Source organism: Amblyomma americanum, chromosome 8 (genome assembly GCF_052857255.1).
Source record: "Amblyomma americanum isolate KBUSLIRL-KWMA chromosome 8, ASM5285725v1, whole genome shotgun sequence".
Taxonomy (NCBI): domain Eukaryota; kingdom Metazoa; phylum Arthropoda; class Arachnida; order Ixodida; family Ixodidae; genus Amblyomma; species Amblyomma americanum.
In genome coordinates, this window is record NC_135504.1 from 80,939,493 (window position 1) to 80,953,064 (window position 13,572).

The 13,572-nt window shown below is 50.6% G+C and overlaps 1 pseudogene; it reads left to right on the forward strand.

Annotated features, from left to right (window-relative positions):
* The first annotated feature begins 10,551 nt into the window (after window positions 1-10,551).
* LOC144102543 (uncharacterized) overlaps window positions 10,552-13,572 on the forward strand; it is a 43,531-nt pseudogene continuing 40,510 nt past the window's right edge.

Consider the following 13,572-nt stretch of genomic DNA (forward strand, 5'->3'; position numbering starts at 1 on the left):
CTTAACAACAACTTGCTTCAAGGACGCGTTCATGCAACTGCCTTCATACGACGTGCTTTACAAACAACGTTGGTCAGGGCACCATCATAAAGCTATAAGTAAAATAATGTGCCACCTCGCATTTGAGAAATGAAGAAATACAAAATCCTTGATCCGTGCAAGTTTAAAGAATGAAGGTTGTGGAAATCAATCCTGACCTCACATACATGTATTTCACATGGCTGCCTATTTGACCATTGCACCATGAAAAAAGATTCATCATTGTCGTTGTTTTCAGTTTTGTTGCTAAAGAGAAAATTTCACCTAGAGTGGTAAGTTATGATCAGCAACTCTGAGAGGATATAAGCAGCAAAGCTTCTATAAAAAGCTTTTTCTTCTTATAAGACATCTTCCTCTAACATGCACATAGAAAAAAGATGTCTTTTTGATCAATTACAACTGCAGCGCTTCACAGTTTACTTCTTAAGAAAAAAACTGTGTGCTTTCAGTAATCAATATCCGCTAGCATGGAGATAATGCGCAAGTGCAAACAATTCCACAGTATTGATTTTGCCTCCAACATTTCAGTCACTAAATTCAAAGTGCGCTCTAGGAGAAATCCTAGGAAGCATTTTTTTCGCCATAATTTTCATAAAAAACGAAACACAGTTCTCAACACCGACAAAAAGGAATAAAAAGTAGAAACTTTCACGAAACACACTCAACGTCTCGCAGCAGATATTTCAAGGGTGCAAAGTTATTCCATGCCTGTCGAGAAGCGTTAAAATTCAAAGGTACGCTTTCTTACCCCTTTCTTGCACCTTTTTTTTAGAGTATACGGCGTCCCTCATAGCCTGAGTTGCTTTGGGACGCTAAACTGCCATCAACCATAAGCCTTTTAGGTTCTGCGATGAGCTCCCTTTCGCTCCCCTTGAAGTTGTGTATGGCCTTCAACAGATTGCTTTGTGCTCTATTTTGCTCTTTCTTGGTTCTGTCAGGCATCTCAGTATAATCCAGTTTATGTTGAGGTAATTCTGCCATTTAAAGATTCGCAGAGATTGCGACAGTCAGCTTTGGCCAAATTAGAGGCATACTCCTCCGCGTGATCCGTAAGTTCTATTTGTTTGTTCCCTGTATAGCTTCTGCCTCCTTCACCTCATAGTGACACGTCTCCTTGCTTGCCATAGGTATAATAAAGGCGGGTCAGCGGCCGGAAACTCCGCTGATGTCTGAATTTTTTTGGTGTGAGTTTCCACATTCTCCCAAATAATTTTTGTTCATGTCTCAGTTGTAAATGCTCTGCTCCTCCTTTCACTTCTGAACTCCCTGAGTTCATCCAAATTTCAAATTCTCGCTGCACCCCTCTTCCTGCTGCTCTTCTTGAACCTCAACGTAGTCTGCAGGATAACTGTGATCGCTTCCCAAGTTTTCCTCTAAATTCTCCTAGGCTGCAGGTCTTAGGTTTTTGCCTCGGGTAAAACCTGGAATTGTGCCTTCAATACATTATAGGCCCTTCTGGTAGGCTTGATTCGGTCTGTTAGTATCGTTAGCGCTTCATTTGTAATTGCATCTCCTGTTTTTCTTCGCTATCCCATACTAATAGCTCCATACGTAGCTTGCGGCGTTGAAGTCCCCATATAATTATTAGCCGACCTCTATTAGCTGCAATCATGGCTTTGCTAATTTTCTCAACCCTGCGCTTTGTATTGTTCGGCCTGCTATAGATATTTATGATACAAGTACTCCTGATTTCTTTGCTAGGAATAACATTTCTATGCAAGCATATTCAAACCCTCTACTTCAAGATCAACGATTTGTTGCCCCTTGCAATCATTGCGTTCTAATATACACGTGCTGCAGTGAAGTTGAAAGGTGTTGTATTAAATCAACTTTGCGTTCGCATTGGTCTCTTGCAGAGCTAATACTGCGGGTTTGAGAGCAGCGCTATTTACATATGGCTGTAACGTGTCCTCTTTTGTCGCAGATTTTCTTCATTTCATTTCTAAATAATGATTTTGTTCTTATTATGGCTGTACAACTTGTTCTGGGCACTTATGATCATGGTCTAAAACTCTGCTGGCAGTCCAACTCTACACCGAGGTCTTTTTGACCATCTTTACTATTTCTTTATTTTCGCTCTCTTTCTTAATCTTAAGCGCTGCTGTTTCATTTTGTTCTATGCCTACCGCTGGTTGGAGCTGACGTTGGTTGAGATGTGGATGCTGGATGTCGAGTTGCATTTGCGCTAGGCTAGATTGCATCTGCAAAATTTCCTCTGTATATTCCGCCTTCACCTGTACGATCATGTCCTTTATTTCTTTGAGACTATTTTCGAGAAACTCGCTCGTTTTGGTTCGGAGCTTTGGGCAACAGGCTTCGCAGTATCGACTTTCGTGATTTAAAAAAAATTGTTTTCTCCGTAAGTGCACGAATTTTTTCTAGCTCTTCCAGTGATTTTAAGTTCTCCACATTCATTATTATTTCCCAACTTTTGAGGAGCTGAGGTAACTCGGGCTGCCCAGATCACCTTTTCGTTCTTTTCTCCGCTGTATTCTTGCATTGCTCCGTTGACCCGCCTCCGCTTATTTCGCCTGACTCTCTGCTGACCGACCGCGAGTGGCTGCTTGATCTGTGGCCACCGCCTGCAGCCGCCTTGAACATGGTCCTGGGTCTTGACTCTCTGTCCTTTGCGAAAGCGCGGTCACGTATCTTCTCCACCTACCTCTTCCTAATAATATATGGTATTGAATTTCTGTCCACAAAGGTTCTAGATTGTCTCGTGTCAGCCGTAACACACTGAACACCGTACTACACATTCCTGCACCTCCACTGGATCCCATGACTCGCACAGTTCGCATCTTGTTACCTTCGAGTTAGGGAAAACGCCGGCCTTATGGCCCACCTCCCCACAGCCGTAGCAGGACTGTGTCGTTTTCTTGCAAAGGTAGCAGAGCATTTCCTCTCCAATGTAGTAGACGCAAATGGGAACTCTTCTACCTGAGAAGTTGACCCCATCTGCGGCCTTTTTTCTTAATTTTCTTAGAGCCAGGATTTACGTTTGTTGGGCTCTTATATTTCTACGGATGTCTTCTTCACTTTACTTTGGTATACTGCCCCTCAGTACTCTCTTGCACGTCTCCTCGGAGCGTTTGACGTACGCGAAGGTCTTTTGCACCCATGCAGCTTTACCACCGACACTCCGAGGATTAGGCGAGCCATCATCATCAGCCTTACTACACCCACTGCAGGGCAAAGACATCTTCCATGTCTCCCTAATTAACCCGGTACTTTTCCAGCTGTATTTCTTAATCTCATCCGCCCACCTAATCTTCTGCTGCACCCTGCTAGGCTTGCCTTCTCTTGGAATCCACTCTGTTACCCTTAAGGACTAGCGGTTTTCTTGCCTTCGCATCACATGCCCTGCCCCAGCGCATTTCTTCCTCTTGATTTTGACTAGGATGTCAATAACCCGTGTTTGTTCCCTCACCATTCTGCCCACTTCCGGTCTCTTAACGTTACACCTATCATTTTTTTTCCATCACTCGCTGCGTTCTAGTTATCTTAAGGTGAACCCTTTTTTTTAGCCTCCCCGTTTTTCTCGTAGGCCAGTACCGGCAACATACAGCTGTTGGCGAGCTGGAAGGCGAGCCGCTTCTATAATATTTGTCCCTACCACGTTGATATTGTCATGAAGTGGGTACTGCAATACGGGGAGCAGAACGACAGCAGAAATGGCGTCTACATCAAGGTCTTTATTCGGGCTGACATGCGCCAACGAAGGACTGAATCCCTCATTCGGTGGCGGCGTAGCAACAAGAGTGCTCGGCGGACGTCGAACAGAATGTTCGCCGCTTTCGGCCGTGCTCAATTTAAAGCTGGCAGCGAACTCTCGAGATGCGGCATGCAAAACTATTACAACATACCGGAAGAACCTAGAATCGGCCCCGCCTGGGCGCGAAAAATCGAGACCAATCTGGTCGAGTCTTGCATCGCAAACAAAGCGATAAAGCGACGAGCCGGCAGCTTTTGAAGCCTGAACTATAGAGAAGAAGAACGGCTTTATCCCAGCCGCACTGCCATACACCCTGGCCAATCCACCGCTGTGGGTACGTGCCATTCAGCCTGACGACATCATCATCATAATCATCAGCTTAGAGAGAGCGCCTTCTGACCTGGACCGACCAGAGACTCGGTCGCTGCCGTGGTTTCGCCGCCGCCTGAGCGCCGACCTAAGCCCCTGTTACAGAACAAACACTACGAAGATTCGCGGCATTACTCTCCTCCCAAAGAAGCATCGATCCGATGCTTTAAAACAAATATCTGGCTAGAAACAAATAAAACGAATTGTACAAAAAAAACAACACCGAGTGTAGTAACACAGCTTCGTTCAGCGCACGTTATAGGGCTTTAGATGGACGACAAGGACAACTTCTCGTCGTACGCGGCGTCGCTGGGGTGCAATCATTTCATCAGGAACTACTTCATAGTACAGTTCTCCTAGCCGACGTAGAAACTTGTACGGGCCGAAACAGCGGCCCAAAAACTTTTCACTCAATCCGCCCCAGCGAATGGGCGTCAAAAAATTTGACTCAGTCTCATGGCTTGCATTCCGCGTTGCGCCTTCGTAAGTTGCAGAAACTGCCGTCTGTCCGGTGCTGGTCGTTGATCCGTAATCAGACAAGTCTTCGGGCTTCTGCGCGTTGAAAATAGGCGGCAACGTCGACGTTACCTTCTTCGGTAACGTTGGGCAGCATGGCGTCTAGCGTGGTCATGGACTCCCTGCCATAGACGAGCCTGAAATGTGTCATCTATGTGCGTCTTGCACTGCGGTGTTGAAGGCGAAGACGACGTAAGGCACTGATATCCCAGGTCTTGTGTTCGGCACCGACATGGCGAGCATATGTTGGTTGGTATTGTTCAGGCGCTAGGCCAGTCAGCTGGTCTGAGGATGGTGTGCAGTTCTTTTTTTTTTATTCGAGAAGTGTGCCATGAGGCATAAGTTGAAAAAGGAAGGGGGGGAAGGAATGCACGGGATTGAAAGTTAAAAGAAGGAGTGAAGAACCGTTGCGCTGAGGTAGTCGCACAGGTTGCTAATGAAACGGTTGTCCATAGTCCACTTCATGTAGTCACTTTCGCGGTTCCACCGCAGGCCCACCTCCCTGAGGAGCCGTTTTCTGATAGCAGCCGTCGCTGGGCACGTCCACAACAAGTGCCGCACATCACAAATGTCCGGTGCAGCGCTACAGTGAGGGCACCTGTCAGGTGCTGGCAGATCTTTGGCACGCCACCGATGACGGACAGATGGTGTCAGAGCCGCCCCTGCCCGAATCCGGCGCACGGATACCTCCTCCTGCCGAGTAAGACTACGAGGGAGAGGGTGCGAACACGGAGGAATTAGAGCGCGTGTTCGCTGGCGCAGAACTTCGGAATCGGAAACATGGGACAGGAACGGATGGGGGGGAAGAGGGAAAGTGGCGGATCGTCTAATGTATGAAGATTAGTCATAGCATCCGCTTGAATGTTATGTGGATCCTGGGCATGGCCGCGAATCCAGTGTATGCGCACAGGATAGGGATACTTTGCGCAGAGCACATGAACTGACTGTGAAATCTGGAACGTTCTTCGAACTGCCTTAAGCTGTTTAAGGGCGGTGCGAAAGTCGCTGTAAATATGAACTGTATTGAATGTTGGAACGAGCGGAAGGGAAGCAGTGACATTATAAATGGCTTGAAGTTCCAATGCCAGGGGAGTGCACGTATCCGCAGTATACGTCGCGCGAGAGTTGAGATGCGCATGAGATGGACTAAACACAGCAGTAACTCCCCTCTCTGCAGAATGTGAATGCAGAATGGTATGCAGTTGTCCTGCGGTGTCTGGTTTGGCTGTAAGGCTTGCGTCAGTTCCGCCGTGAATGCTGTTCCTGTGTCCGTGATTAGCACATCGGGGGCGCCGTGTCGCAGAAGAATGCACTTCACGAATTATTTGGCTACCTCTGCTGCTGTTCCGTATTGAAGGCTTTTGCCTCGGCCTAGTGGGTCAGATAGTCGGTCGCTATGATGATCCACTTATTTCCAGACGTGGACTTCGGGAAAGGGACAAGCAAGTTCATGCTGATTTGCTGAAAGAGCCTTCTTGGGGGTTCAATCTGGTTCAGAAATCCTGCTGGACGACAGGGAGGGGTATTTCGTGCTAAATATCTCGGCCAGGTTTTCGCATAGTGTGCGACATCGGCAGGCAGTCGGAGCCAGTAGTAGTTGTCTTTAATTCGGCGAAGGCTGCTAGAAAACACGAGTGGTCCAGCTGCCGGCTCGTCGTGTGAAGTCTGAAGAACTTCTTCGTGGAGACAAGCAGTTACAACATGTAGGCTCTTTTTTTCGCTGCGAAGTTCTTCACGAGGACATCATTCTCTACACAGAAGAAAGAGAGTCCTCGCTTGAATGAGGCGGGGGGGGGGGTGAAGATATCTTGGTTTCCAAGTTCTTTATGAGGCGTATTAGGTCAGGGTCCGAGCATTGCCTCTGCGCAAAAGAGCCAGGGCTGGTCGGTCTAAGGAAGGCATCGTCATCGTCTTCCGGCGGCGGTGCATCTACAGGGGCTCGTGAGAGGAAACCAGCGTCAGAGTGCTTGCGGCCGGACTTGTAAATGACGGTGACGTCAAACTTCTTCAGGCGCAGACTCTATCGAGCGAGGTGGCCAGAGGGGTCCGTCAAACTGGCAAGACAGCACAGCGCAGGATGATCGCTGGCCACCTTGAACGGTCGTCCGTACAGGTAGGGGCAGAATTTCGACATAGTCCAGACGATGGCAAGGCGCTTCTCAGCTGTCGAATAATTAGCCTAGGCCTTGTAAAGGGAACCGCTAGCGTATGCGATGACTTTCTCCAGCCCGTCGCTCTTTTGAACGAGGACAGCACTTAGGCCCACGTTCCTCGCGTTGGTATGAACTTCAGTATCGGCGTTTTCAACAAAATGAGTGAGGATCGGTGGGGACCGTAAACGACACTGATGTTCTTTGAAGGCTTCTGCTTGCGGCGCTTCCCATTTGAATCGCACGACTGCCTTCGTTAGTTGGGTCGAGGTCTTTGCGATGCGCGAAAATGTTTTCAAAAACCGTCGGTAATAAGCCCGTAGGGCCAGGAATCTGCGCACTGCTTTCTTATCGGCTGGCGGTAAAAACTGTTCAATAGCAGCTAGAAACAGTAGCTCCTCATACGGAAAGTCACACTTCTCTTCTTTCCGGATTAGTCCAGACGACTTGATGGCGTCTAGTACTGTTCGAAGCCTTTTGAGCAGCTCTTCAAAGTTTGAGGCGAAAAAAACGACGTCATGTAAATACACCAGAGAAATTTACCACTTCAGACCTGCCAGCACTATATCCCTTACTCGCTGAAATGTCGCTGGTGCGGTACAGTATCCATATGATTTTACCTTGAACTCAAAGAGCCCATCCGGAGTGATGAATGCGGACTTCTCGCGACCTCTTACATTGACCTCAAATTGTCAGTAGCCGCTCTTGAGGTCCATGACTGAGAAATACGTGGCGTTGCAAAGCCCGTCCAACGTGTCATCGGTGCGGGGGAGGAGGCAGACGCCCTTCTTTGTTATGTTGTGCAAATTGAAGCGCAAATTGAACGCAGAATTGAAGTGTTCATCCTCTCTAGAAAAACCGGTGGCGCCCATAGGCTGTTTGAAGGCTAGATGACGTCGCCGCGAAGCATTTCTTCCACTGGGTTTAGGAGCATTCTTTGTTCCTCTGTTAATGCGCCGGTATTCTTCGCTGAAGTTAGGAGTACTTCGGCCTGGCCATTGCGGAAATGTGCGATGCCTCTTGCGATGCTGATTCCAGAAGCAACTGCATGTTCCCCTCGATGACGTCTTCAGCGTTAATGGCTTGCGTGGCGCCTATGGTCCCCATAACGCTTGAACCCGATGGGACGCTCACTTTTTCCCCAGGAAACTCAGCGCAACGTGATATTCCAGAATTTTCATCTAAGCAATGGCCTCATCCATCGAAAAAGTGATCATTTTGAATCGCAGGTCGACGATTGCCTGATGCTCAGTAAGGAAATCCATGCCTGAGATCACTTCACGGTAACATTGCGGCAGCACAACGAAGGTCGCAGGATAGGTATGTCCTTTGATAGTTACCCGCGCTGTGCATCACCCGATGGTGTAATGAGGTGGCCTCCGGCGGTGCGAATTTGTGGGCCATTCCAGGCGGTCGTAATTTTCCTCAATTGCGCGGCAAATGCTCCTTTCATCGCTGAATAATCGGCGCCCGTGTGTACTGAATCAGTAACTTTCCGGCCGTAAACAGTAACTTCTAAGTCGGATTTCCTGGCTCTTGCAGTGCACGTCGCCTTCGGCGTCGGGTCACGGCTTCGTCGCGTATGCGATTCGTAGGTGAGGCGTGTCGTCGAAGCTTTCTTGGGTGGCGGCGTCGTTTTGAAGGTAGCTCGTGTCGTGGTCGGGGTTGTCATTTCGCGCGGCCTCGGTACAGCGAGTGTAGCGTCTTGATTAGGTGTAGCGAGTGAAGCGTCTTCATGGGGCGTGGTCGGTGGATGACCTTCGGCGTTTCGTCCAGCCTCCAGCAACACTGACAGCAACCTCCAGAGGTTACTGTCATTAGATTCCACATAGGGCCCTGGGAGACCTGCTTCGTACCGCCGCTGCGTAGCTTCGCCACCATGTACAAAACGAAATGTACTGAAGCGTGTCGTTTCCTGGACCGCTGCATTATAGGCACAGGTGACGTGAGGGAGCATGGCGTCCCATTCGGGCAGTCCGCGTCGACATACATGGAAATCATGTTGGCCATCGTCTTGTTGAGTCGTTCGGGGAGGCCGTTCATTTTAGGGTGGTTAGCGGTTGTTTTTCATAACTGGTGCCGCTCAGGAGCATAACCTCCTGCGTAAGGGCCGAGGTGAATGCTGTGTTCCCCTGTCAATTAAAACTATGGTGGGTGCACCGTGACGAAGCACTAAGTTTTGAATGAAAAAGTTGGAAATTTCGTCAGCAGTAACACGTAGAAGAGGTTTAGTCCCACAGTATCGGCTGAGGTAGTCGGTGGCGACCACAATGTAGCGGTTACCCAGCAAGAACTCCGGAAATGGGCCGAGTAAGTCCATGCCGACTTGATGGAAGAGGATCTGAGGTGGATCAATAGGCTGGAGTAGGCCGGCTGGCTTAGTCGGAGGCGTCTTGCGACGCTGGCACTCGCGGCAAGTTCTTACGTAACGCTTCACAACTGCGGCAACGCTGGGCCAGTAGAATTCTTGCCGTATTCATGCCAAAGGTCGACAGAAACCCAGGTGAACAGAAGATGGGTCATCATGGCTCGCCAGCAGGACTTCGTCGCGAAGGGCCGTAGGCACGACGAGTAAATAGACAGCTTTTGTTGGACTGTGGTTTTATTATACAGGACGCCGTCACGTAAACATATCGACGACAGCCCGCACGAAAAGTTTCGCGGGGGAGACTGCGCTTCCTTCCAGATACTCAATGAGAGGCCATAGTTCACTGTTGTCTCTTTGGTATTGAATGAGAATGGAGGTAGAGATGGCACCAAGAAAAACAGAATCCTCGTCGAGGTCAGCTCGGGGGTCCTCGGTAGGAGCACCAGACAAATAGTCGGCACCGCTGTGCTTCCTACCCGAATTATAGACGATGGTGACATCGAATTCCTGAAGTCGAAGACTCCAGCGTGCAAGTAGTCCCGAGGGATCTTTGAGGTTTGCAAGCCAACACAGCGAGTGCTGTTGACTGACGACGCTGAAAGGGCGGCCATATAGGTACGGGCGAAATTTGGTTACTGCCCACACAATGGCCAGACATTCTTTTTCGATGGTGGAATAGTTCTCCTCCAGGCCCCAATAGAACGGTTCGGAATCTTTCGTGAGTCCGGTGAGGGGCTCAGCGATCTGGGAGAAGTTCTGCACAAAACACTGATAACAAACGCAGAGACCCAGAAAACAGCGCACACTGCGCTTATCGGTGGGCGCAGGAAAAGTATCCACGGCAGCAGTCTTATCGGGGTCTGGGCTAACCCGTTTAGCGCTCACAATGTGGTCCAGAAACTTCAACTCTTCGAAAGCGAAGTGGCACTTTTCGGGCTTCAGGGAAAGACCGGCCGACCGAATTGCTTCGAACACAGCGCGCAGGCGTCTCAGGTGCTCTTCGAACGTGTCAGAGAATGTCACACTAATAACTCCTCTAGTGGCGCCGTACCGCGGCTAAACTGCACTTCCTGGCAGTTGGCAAGCCTTGAGTCATATCGGGGCTAGATGCTTTGTCGTCTTCAACTCTCGTGCTGCCTGCTGCCTTGAGCGTCCCAACAACTGCTTACGCGTATAAGTAACGCAAGTAAACCAACCCAGCGTATGTCAACCGTGTCTCGGTGACATATTTGGTGGAGCAGCTCAGTAAGGCCCATGTACACTGACCTCGAGTACACCCTGGCGTCAGTTCTCAGCGCGAGGCTACAAAACTAGTCCACAAGGCGAGCCGCCGCCTGCGAGGCATTCAACCCGAGTTCGGACAACTCATAACATTTGCAAAGGCCATGACGTGCACTATGGCTAGCCAGACAAGTCAGCATTCCGGGAATGCCCCACCGTTAGTCCTCCACACACCTCGGTCGCCCCCATCGTTCCACGACGAGTGGTTTGAGGACGTCGAAGACTGGTTGGCCAGCTTTGACTGTCTGGAAGGTTTCAACGAGTGGGACGGGGAGCGCAAAATACGGAATGTCCACTTTGCACTGCAGGACTCGACCAAGACGTGGTATGAGAACCATGAAGCTTCCTTCACTAAATGGGAAGTTTTTTGCCAAGAGCTCTTAGTCACCTTCAAAATCAGCGAAAGAATGGAGAGGGCTAAAATTGCCTTGCAGTCGAGGTCACAACCGCCGAACGAAACGGTCGCCATGTTCATTGAGGACATGACGCTACTTCTCCGTCGCGCCGACCCTGATATGCCCCAGGCCAAGAAGGTACTCCACCTAATGCACGGCGTAAAAAAGCAATTTTTGCCGGACTGGTACGTGACCCGCCAAGAACAGTGGCCGACTTTGCCAAGGAGGCAACAAGCATGGAGCGTTCTCTGCAGGAACGTGGCGCACACTACGATCGTCAGGCTAGTGTAGCAGCCGCTCACCGCTGTACGCCTACGTCGCTACCCACTGATGAGCTTCGAGAGCTCGTGAGGAGCCTGGTGCGCGAAGAACTTCTGAAACTTCGCAACGGAGCTCCACAGGCCTGCGTCGCAGCGATACTGGACGTGCTCCGTGATGAAGTCCGGCGAGTTGTTCAGCCGCCACCAGCTCCGCAGTCGGGGCCCTACGCGTTGACATTCAGTGAAGCACTACAAAGCCGTCCTGGGCCAATTATGCAAGCTTTTTCTCCCGTTACTTCTGTGCCTTCACTCCTTTATCCAAATGCAGCTATACCCACCGAACCGCAGGAGTCCCGGTCCATCGTAAGAAAAGCGCACGTCACGTTCGGCATACTCCAAACAATAGGCCACTCTGCTACCACTGCGGGGAAACCGGTCACATCCTCCGTGTTTGCCCCTACCGCAGAATTGGCTTGCGGCGGTTTTCCTCTGACGCACCTCGACCGCGCTACGGAGAGCGGCCCCTGGTTATCGAGCAATATCTGTCCGATAACGTGCAGCCATCGACCTCGAAGCGACTCCAGTCCCGGTCGCCATCCCGAAGGCGGTTTTCTTCGCCAAGCCGCCCGTCGTCTTCTGGCCAGTTCAGAGGCACGTCCCCAGATCGGGGAAACTGAAGACGGCATCCTCCGGGGGTAGGGCCGCCGCTATTGGACCATGTGAAGAGTCTCCACCCGACGATCCGTGGCTCCGATCCGACCGACGACTACTTGACCTCACGACCTCAACGTCGACACGCTGTGACCGACTGGCTTCTGCCGAAATCGACGATTCTCTCCTACGATCCAATCGACGACCTCACCCGATTCCCTCAACGACAACCACGTGCTGTGACCGACTGGTGTCTGCCGAAATCCCAGTAACCGCTGATAACCGCGATGTGACCGCACTTGTGGATACCGGCGCTGATTTTTCTGTAATGAGCAGGCGGTTAGCGACGGCCCTCAGAAAGGTCCTGACCCCTTGGTCTGGACCGCAGATCGGCGGCGGCAGCGGCCATGTGGTCACGCCGATTGGCGTCTGCACGTCACAAATACAGATCCGCGGTGCCACTTTCCCCGGTTGCTTTGCTGTGCTGCCAGAGTGCTCCAAAGACCTGATAATCGGTTTGGATTTCCTTCGGGAGTACGGTGCCGTCATCAACCTTCAGGATCCGGTCGTGTCATTTTCCATTCAATCCACTGTTGACGGTGATCCCGAGCCACCAAGGACAAAGTTACGCGTCTATGATGGCCACATATTGATGCCGTCAAGATTCAGCATGTTTGTTACCGTAGATTGCGATAACAGCACCGGAATTCGTGGCATCGCTGAAACCAACATGTCGCTGCTCCTTGGTGGGCAAGTCTGCGTTGCTCGAGGAATTGTTGAACTCAACAATGGCCGAACCGAACTTTTGGTGACCAATTTTGACTGTCCACATCCGTGTTTGCCTGGCAGAACAGCTATTGCGTATATTGAAGAACTCAGCGAATTCGCGGGACCGCACGCTTTGTCCGAAGCCTCGGCATTTGTGGAGGCACCGGCTACTCCCATTAAAACTGACGTGAACCCGAACCTTCCGTCTAATCAGAAACGCTGCCTCAAAAGCGTTATCCAGTCTTTCTTTGACTGCTTTTCTTCGACCTCTAAAGTTAGGCCGACACCGCTCGCAAAGCACAGAATTATAGTCGACGCCAACCAGCGGCCGTTATGTCAGCCGCCTCCGGATCTTTCCGAAGGAGCGCGATGCCATTCCCCGCCAAGTTGAAGAATTGCTCCAGGACGACGTGATACAGCCGTCGACGAGCCCGTGGGCGTCGCCTGTGTTTCTAGTAGCAAAGAAAGATGGAGCCCTACGGTTCTGCGTTGATTACCGACGTTTATACAAAGTCACAAAAAAGGGTGTTCAACCTCTCCCGCGTATTGATGACTCCCTGGACCGGCTGCGCCACGCCAAGTACTCCTGATTGCTAGATTTAAGAAGCGGCTATTGGCAAATCGAGTTGGACAAACAGGACCGAAAAAGACCACGTTCATTACACCGGACGGTCTGTACGAATTCCGGGTGCTCTCTTTCGGCCTGTGCTCGGCTCCTGCAACCTTTCAGAGGATGATGGACACCCTTCTTGCCGATCTGAAATGGCAGTCCTGTCTCGTGTACTTGGATGACGATGTCATCTTCTCTGACACGTTCGAAGAGCACCTGAGACGCCTGCGCGCTGTGTCGAAGCAATTCGGTCGGCCGGTCTTTCCCTGAAGCCCGAAAAGTGTCACTTCGCTTTCGAAGAGTTGAAGTTTCTGGGCCACATTGTGAGAGCTAAAGGGATTAGCCCGGACCCCGATAAGACTGCTGCAGTGGCTGCTTTTCCTGTGCCCACCGGTAAGCGCAGTGTGCGCGGCTTTCTGGGTCTCTGCGCCTATTATTGCCGTTTTGTGCAGA